Raw genomic sequence first — 7974 nt, forward strand, 5'->3', positions numbered from 1 at the left:
GAGCGGAGACGCTCCAGGCACACCCACTGGACACACTCACGCACAAGCTCACGCACCATCACACGCGCACACACGCTCACACACGGGCACAGACGTGCCACGGGGTGCATACACACGTGCCCACACGCGGATGCGTGCGGTCACACGCACACGACCTCACACACCATTGCACACGTTGCACACCTGAGTGCACACACACTCACACAGGAGCACACGCAGACACGTGCACACACACCGGGTCCCACACACACAGGTCAGGGGGAGTCCCAGGCAGCTTTTCCGGGCACGTCCGAAGCCGCTCCGTTACCTCCGGGGGGGGGGGGGGTCTCCGCTGGGACGCAGAGGCCCCGCCGTGGGAGGACCGCGCAAAGGTTATAAACAAGTCCACACGCAGTAAATACATCCGTGTCGCGGCCAGCCGGGGCCTGCCGGCTCGGAATCCCCAGGAAGTCGTTTCTGTGAAGAACGACGCCCGTCATCACTCTGGGAGCAAAAGGGGCGCGAGGCGTGGGAGGGCGCGTCTCGTCTCTCAGAGGCCACGGGTGCCGTCCGCGTGTTTGCGCCGCAGAAAGGGAACTCACGCGCTCCCACACGGCCCCCTTTCCGTTCAGGCCGCCGCGGAGCCCCGTTAAGCGCTACCTGGCGTGGCCGGGGTCGGGGTGCAGGGTCGGGGGGGGCCCCGCTGACGCGTCTCCGCGGCCCCGGGAGTGCAGGACGCTGTGCCGCTGGAAGCTCCGGGGCAGGAGGGGTCCGGGTGAGGGCTCCCGTCCCCCGGGTCCAGGGTCGGCAGGAGGAGAGCCTGCCGGGAGCTTCCAGGCTGCCGTGCCCGTCCTGCAGCGTCCGGTGCCCGTGCCCCCGAGCTGCCTGTGGTTCAAGCCCCCTGCAAGCTGGGTTTCTCTCTGTGCACACAAGAGTCCCGCCACCCGGGTGCCCCTGCGTGTCCGCCGGGCACCCCGTCCAGCCACCTGCCACCCATCCGTACCCCAGGCCCGCACCTGCCTGCCCCAGCGGCTCCTGCCAGCTCTCGAGGTCCAGCTGACCCGGCCCCGCACTCCGGCCTCTCCCCGAGTCCTGCCCCACAGACCCTCATCAGTGTGCTCACCGTTCGCTGCCTCCCTTACGTCGACGGCCCCCCGGCACCAGGTACCGGGGGGCGGCGGCATTAGGTGACGTGACCGTGGGGAACGGCAGCCTGGGCAGGGGGCAGACGGGAAAGAAACGAGGGGTTGCAGAGGCACAGGAGGCGTGAGCAGAGAGGGGACTGGGCCCGCCCCACGTCCCAGGAGCCCCCTCTGTGCTTCTGTGTTGGGCTGTCCTGCCACCGGTGAGGTCTGTGCGTGGCCCCTTCCCCTCCCCACCCCGCCAGGGCCAGCATCGGCTCGATCGCCGCTCCCCGTCTGGGGGTCCTCCTCCTCCAGCTCGGGGGCCAGCCTGCGGCCGGGGAGGGGCAGGCGGGTCAGCGGGCTCACGGGGACGACGATGCCGGTGCCAGAGGCGCGTCGCCGTGCGGATCAAGCAGAGGCCCGCGGAGGGTCTTCGACCGCACGCGGCCACCACCGTCCCAGCTGGGGTCTTTCTCCGGGTTTTTGTCCCTCTGCGGGGCTGGGCGCTGAGCGAGGCCGCCAGCTGACCACTCGTCCCCACGCGCCCTCCCAGGCCGCTCCACCAGGTCCCCTGTGTGGGGGCCTCACAGGCCAGAGGGGCTCCGGCCCTGCCCCGTGCCCTCGGGGAGTGGTCTGCACCCCTGCTGGGGAGCAGTTGTGTCCTTCAGGGCCAAGTCCTCTCCCGCGTCACTGGGGCTCCTGCCATTTCCAGCTGCTAAACGAAGGGGACCTACAAGGGCTCGGTGTCCCTGCCCCTGCTCTCCTCGGGCGGCTCTGGTCCAGCGAGGCCGGTCGGCTGATAGCTGGCACGTGGGACCCCTCCTTTCCCTGCCCCCACATGCTGGGTCCTCCGCAGCACGTGTGCACGTAGCACACACGGGCATACACACCCCATGCACACTCGGCACACACGTGCACAGTTAGCACACGCATGCATATGCACACATAACACACACAACCACACGTACACTCCCCCACAAACACACACACTCCAGCCCTTTCTCATGCTCCCTCCTCTGTGCCTTTGTGGACTCTGTCCACCCCAAGGTGGCCCTACGATGTCTCCTTGGGGACGGGAGGAGATGAGGACATGCACGAGGGAGGGAGGGTCGGTAGAATGCGGTCCCGGGGCCCCAGAGGGCCCAGCCTGGGAGGCGGGGCTTGCGGGAGGGCGGTGCCTGGGAATGACCCCATCTGGGGCCCAGCGGGCAGGGGGGGGGGCGGCAGGGCGAGGCCAGCAGACTGAGCAGGCGGGGTGGGGAGGGCGAGGCAGGTGGACGCTGGCCTTCCCGAGAGCCAGGGTGGAGCTGGAAGAGCAGCAGGGGCAGGTGCCAGGGCCCCAGGGGTGGGGCGGGTCCGAGGATCCCCGAGGGACGTCACGGGGAGGGGCATCGTCCGCAAGCAAACATTTCAGCGTGAGGTTTTCAGGGAAGGTGGGGGGACGGGGGGCCTGCTGTGGCAATGAAGGGGCCGGGTGGGGGGGATGGGAGGAGCCCCTACCCGGTCCCCTTGAGGGAGTGAGGGTGGGCTCCCTGGGGTGGGAGGGCGCAGGGAACCAGGCTCTCGGGGCGGCTGGAGGCCCCCACTTTCTCAGAGGGCACAGGGAGGGTCGTGGGGTGGGGCGGTGGGAGGCGGTTGGGGGTGCAGAGCCTCGTGGGGTGACACGTGGATGCCCCTGGAGCCAGAGGCTTCTTGGGGGGGCACACGGACGTGGGTGTGCAGGTGTCTGGGCAGGCTGAGGGGATGTGTGTGTGGGGTGTGTGCCTGTGTAGTGTGCGAGTGTGTGACACGCGTGTGTGGTGTGCGTGTGCGACACGCGTGTATGGGGTTTGCTTTCCTGTTCTTGGGATCCTCGGGCCCAAGTTACGACAATGGGGTTTCCCAAGGGCTGGAAGCCTGGAGTTTGGCCCTGAAATAAATACTTTGGGAATTAAGAGGGAAAACATCGGAAATCTCAAAAAAAAAAAATCTTTTTAATGCAAGGGGTTTAGCTAAGAAAAAAACAACATTAACTTCAAGGAGCCGTCCTGAGGTCAGGATATGGTCAGCCTGTGCTCCTGGCCCTGAGCAATGGGACCAGAGCTCCGGAATGTTCCAGACACCTGAAATGTCCGCTTGGCTTTCTGTTTTGTTCCGAAGCCAAGGAGCAGAGCTAAGGAAGCGTCCACCAGGGACTGAAATGCGAGGAGTGCGTCCCTGACTCCGGGTGGGCGAGCCTTCCGCCGCCTGGACAGGCCCCCCGGGTGTAGAGCTGACACAGAGCCCCGGCCTGCGTCCCGCGTCCGAGCAGGGCCAGGGGTTGCCTGCCTGGTTCATGTAACTTGCTCCCCAGCTCTTGCCCGGCCCTACGACTCAGCAGAACCCCAGCCCTACGACTCGATGGTGATGCAGCGCCGGGCCGCGGTGGGGGGGACACCAGGGAGGAAGGCCATGGCTACACTCGTCCCCACCCCCGCGGCCGCCTCCAGAGTTCTGTGCCCGAGGCCCCACAGAACCAAGCGATTCCCGGAAGAGTGGGCCACGCGCCGGTTAAACAAACCACTCCTCCACGCTGTGCCCGTGTTTGGATATTTCCAAAGACCGATCACGCGTGGACTTTGTGATTTGTGATCTGAAATGACATCAAAGAAAGAGCGTCCTTTGGGTGAAATTTGTGATTCCTGCCATTCCTAAAAACTTCCGCATTTTCATTCCCGGAAGAGGGAGAGCCAGGCGCCTCCCCTGTGACCTCTGTTGCAGAGGGATGCCACGTGGGGAATGCGTGTCCACGTGGGAGATCTGTCTGCGGCTGGAGCTCGGAAGGTGTGCCGGGGACCCCTTGTCGGGGGCCACTCTGTCACCCTGCGGCTTCCCCTGCGGGGTGTCTAGAGGGGTGTCAGGGGGTTTTAGTCCCCAGCCCTCTGTTGCTGGGTAATTTCTAAAAGACAGAACTGACAATACGACCCTGGCATTTCTGTCCTGTTGGGGACGTAGTGCCCAGACCTGGGGTGGCACCAGCAGCTCCTGGGAAGACTGCGATGTGTGGAAAGCCATCACGGTGACAGCGGCCGGCAGCGGGTCAGAGCTGGCTGGAGACCAGGCACACGGCATGGGTGTTCAGCCGCTGCCTGCCCACCGTGGCCGGGGCGGCCGGTGGGCTTGGAACTCAGTGTCAGGGCAGCATGGCCTGGGCGCAGCGAGGTGCCTCTCCGCCACGTGAACTCTCCAGAAGGGTGGTCACCAAGCTTTCGTGATTGCTACGGTCTGAACGTTTGCGCCCCCCAAATTCATATGTTGAAATCCCTCCCCCGGTGTGATGGTCTCTGGAGGTGGGGCCTTTGGGAGGGGGTTGGCCCGTGCGGGTGGGGTCCCCGTGAATGGGTTAGTGCCCCTATAAGAGGGACACAAGACAGAGCTTGCTTCTCTCTGCCACGTGAGGACGCGGCAAGGAAAGGTGGGCTACAAGCCAGGAAGTGGGCTCTCAGCAGACACAGGATCCACCAGTGCCTGACCTTGGACTTCCGGGCCCCAGGACTGTGAGAGATACAACCTATTGTTTGAGGCGTCCAGCCTGTGGTGTTTTGTTATAGCAGCCAGAGCTAAGACAGTGATGTCCCATTCTTTTTTTAATGTTTATTTATTTTTGAGAAAGAGAGAGAGAGAGACAGAGCATGAGCGGGGGAGGGGCAGAGAGAGAGGGAAACACAGAATCCGAAGCAGCTCCAGGCTCTGAGCTGTCAGCACAGAGCCCGACGCGGGGCTCGAACCCACGGACCGTGAGATCGTGACCTGAGCCGAAGTCGGACGCTTGACCCCCTGAGCCACGTAGGTGCCCCGGTCTTTTCTTTACTGAGATGCAACTGGCATGTAGCATGACATTAGTGTCAGGTGTAGGACATGATGATGGGACATTTGCATATATTGTGAGAGACCAGGGAGCCCAGCCGCCATCCATCACACAGGCTTGCGACTCATTCGTCTCTCAGTGGACTCAGGTCACTGATCAACTGACCCGTCACCAGGACACGAGAGCCGGGTCACCCGGAGGCTGGCCCCTCAGAGACCTCAGGGCGACACACAGCCTCCTCTTGCCTGCCTGCCACCACCCCCAGGACCACGGGGAGTCCTTCGCTTGCCTGGGCCTCGGGCTGTGGGCCAGCGGAAGCTGGGCCTGCACCTGTGCGTCCGTAAGAAACAGCAGTTGCTGGGGGGGGAGGGTGAGCTGGGGGTCCTTGCCCCGGGACCCGGGAGGGAGCCAAGCCCACGTCCCGTGACACCCACGGATTACCTTCTCTCCCCACTGGGTGAGGTCCCGGCCTCCCGCCACCCTGGGTGAATCCAGGACATGGCCACCGGGGTCATTTCTTGGTCAGGGCCTCCTTCTCCCCTGGAACCTGGCTTGAGAAAAAGCCGCCTGAAAGAATGATCTGGAGAGAAGAGGCTGAGGAATGTGGATTGTTTGCTTAGGAAAAGGGGTTTATTCGGAAAAACGGGCCTTACGCAAGAAAGAGGGAGGTTTCCTTCCCCAGGCTGTGCAGTCAGGAGCCGGCCGGCCCGAGGGTGGCTGTGGGTGCGGCGGTGCTGGGCGTGGGCTGGGCTCAGTCAACAGGGCTCGGCCCTGGCCCCAGGCTCGCGGCGGGCGCAGGGCTCCAGCGGGCAGGCTGGTCGGTGCACCGGGCGCCTCCCCTTACGACTACAACTCGCGGCCCAAGTCAGCCGCCAAGGGCCTGGAGTGAGGCTCGCCCGGGAGGCCCCGACACCGCGTCGCAGAAGGGCCCGGCCACAGGAAACCCGGGGTGCGGTGCCCCATACGTGGAGGTCCTGGCACCGCGAAGCTACGCGGGGATTTGTCGAAGCCAATGCACATGAGCAGGCGGCCCCAGGCTCAGCCCGGAGTCCCCGGACCCCCACCCGCCTGCAGGGACTGTGGCCAGGCAGCTGGTCAGACCGTCGGGCTCGGACTGTCGAGCCCATCTTCCAGGGGTGGGCCGTGTCTGTGCGGGTGCAGGAGGCTTTCGGCGGGGCAGTCGGTAGCCTGCAGACGCTGCATTTGTTCGGAGTGGCCGGGCCTCAGCCTCCTCCTCCTCCTTTCAAATTAATAGACTTAACTTCTTTCATAGCAGTTTTCCCTTTGCAGAGGATTTGAGGGAAAGTACGGATTCCCCGCCCCTTCCCCTGTGGGAAGTGCGCTACGTGTGCTCCTTAAGACCCACGAGCTGGGCGGGGCGCCTGGGTGGCTCAGTTGGCTGAGCGTCCGACTTCGGCTCAGGTCACGATCTCGCGGTCCGTGAGTTCGAGCCCCGCGTCGGGCTCTGGGCTGATGGCTCAGAGCCTGAGCCTGCTTCCGATTCTGTGTCTCCCTCTCTCTCTCTGCCCCTCCCCCATTCATGCTCTGTCTCTCTTTGTCTCAAAAATAAATAAACACGTTAAAAAAAAAAAAAAGACCCACGAGCTGGTCTCGATGTCCTGTTATTAACTGAAGCCCATGGCCCACGTCCAGGTTCATTCCTTGGAGAGTTCATTCCTTGGGGTGGGCTTTGACACGTGTAAAGTGACACGTGTGCCCCATCCCATAATCACTCAGAGGAGCCCCTGCCCCGAAAATCCTCCCTGCTCCCTGCCCGACCCCCAGTAGCTCCTGACGTGTTTGCTGTTTCCATGGCTCTGCCTTTTCCAGAACGTCAGAGAGCTGGAGTCACACACACTCAGCCGACCCGACTCTTTTTAGAGGACGCGGTGCGTGAAATTCTAGGGCCAGGCAAAGGTGCAGACTCAGCTGGGTTTCTTTGGTAGTTTTCTTCTCTTGCACTTGAGTCTGTACAAACTGGTCCTGACTTTCCTCAGGTGGTGCAGTTCGTGTAGAGGATGATTTTCTTCGTAGGATTCAAGGAGGGCTGCAGCTGGAGAAGCCCCAGCCACCTTCTAGGAGAGCCAAGGAAAGGGTGGGAGGTGGTAGCTTCTCCAGGATCAGCAGCTTCTCCAGGGTCACCAGCTTCTCCAGGGTCACCAGCTTCTCCAGGACCTACAGCTTCTCCAGGGTCACGAGCTTCTCCAGGGTCACCAGCTTCTCCAGGACCTACAGCTTCTCCAGGGTCAGCAGTTTCTCCAGAACCGGCAGCTTCTCCAGGGTCACCAGCTTCTCCAGGGTCACCAGCTTCTCCAGGGACAACACCTTCTCCAGGGTCAGTAGCTTCTCCAGAACCAGCAGCTTCTCCAGGGTCATCAGCTTCTCCAGGGACAACACCTTCTCCAGAACCGGCAGCTTCTCCAGGACCTGCAGCTTCTCCAGGGACGGCAGCTTCTCCAGGGACAGCAGCTTCTCCAGGGTCAGCAGCTTCTCCAGGGTCAGTGGCTTCTCCAGAACCGGCAGCTTCTCCAAGGTCGCCAGCTTCTCCAGGACCTACAGCTTCTCTAGGGTCAGCAGCTTCTCCAGAACTGGCAGCTACTCCAGGATCAGCAGCTTCTCCAGGGTCACCAGCTTCTCCAGGGTCACCAGCTTCTCCAGGACCTACAGCTTCTCCAGGGTCAGCAGCTTCTCCAGAACCGGCAGCTTCTCTAGGATCAGCAGCTTCTCCAGGGTCACCAGCTTCTCCAGGGTCACCAGCTTCTCCAGGGACAACACCTTCTCCAGGGTCAGTAGCTTCTCCAGAACCAGCAGCTTCTCCAGGGTCACCAGCTTCTCCAGGGACAACACCTTCTCCAGAACCGGCACCTTCTCCAGAACCGGCAGCTTCTCCAGGGTCACCAGTTTCTCGAGGCCTAGCAGCAGATGGAACTCCTCTGTACGGGCCACTGGGCCAGTCTCTTCTGACCCTGCAGAGGGAATGACCATAGTCTGGGGTCTCAACAGGACAACTTACCAGGGTACAGCACTATGCACATATGCACAAAG

This window comes from Prionailurus bengalensis, chromosome C2 (genome assembly GCF_016509475.1).
Source record: "Prionailurus bengalensis isolate Pbe53 chromosome C2, Fcat_Pben_1.1_paternal_pri, whole genome shotgun sequence".
In the NCBI taxonomy this organism is placed as follows: domain Eukaryota; kingdom Metazoa; phylum Chordata; class Mammalia; order Carnivora; family Felidae; genus Prionailurus; species Prionailurus bengalensis.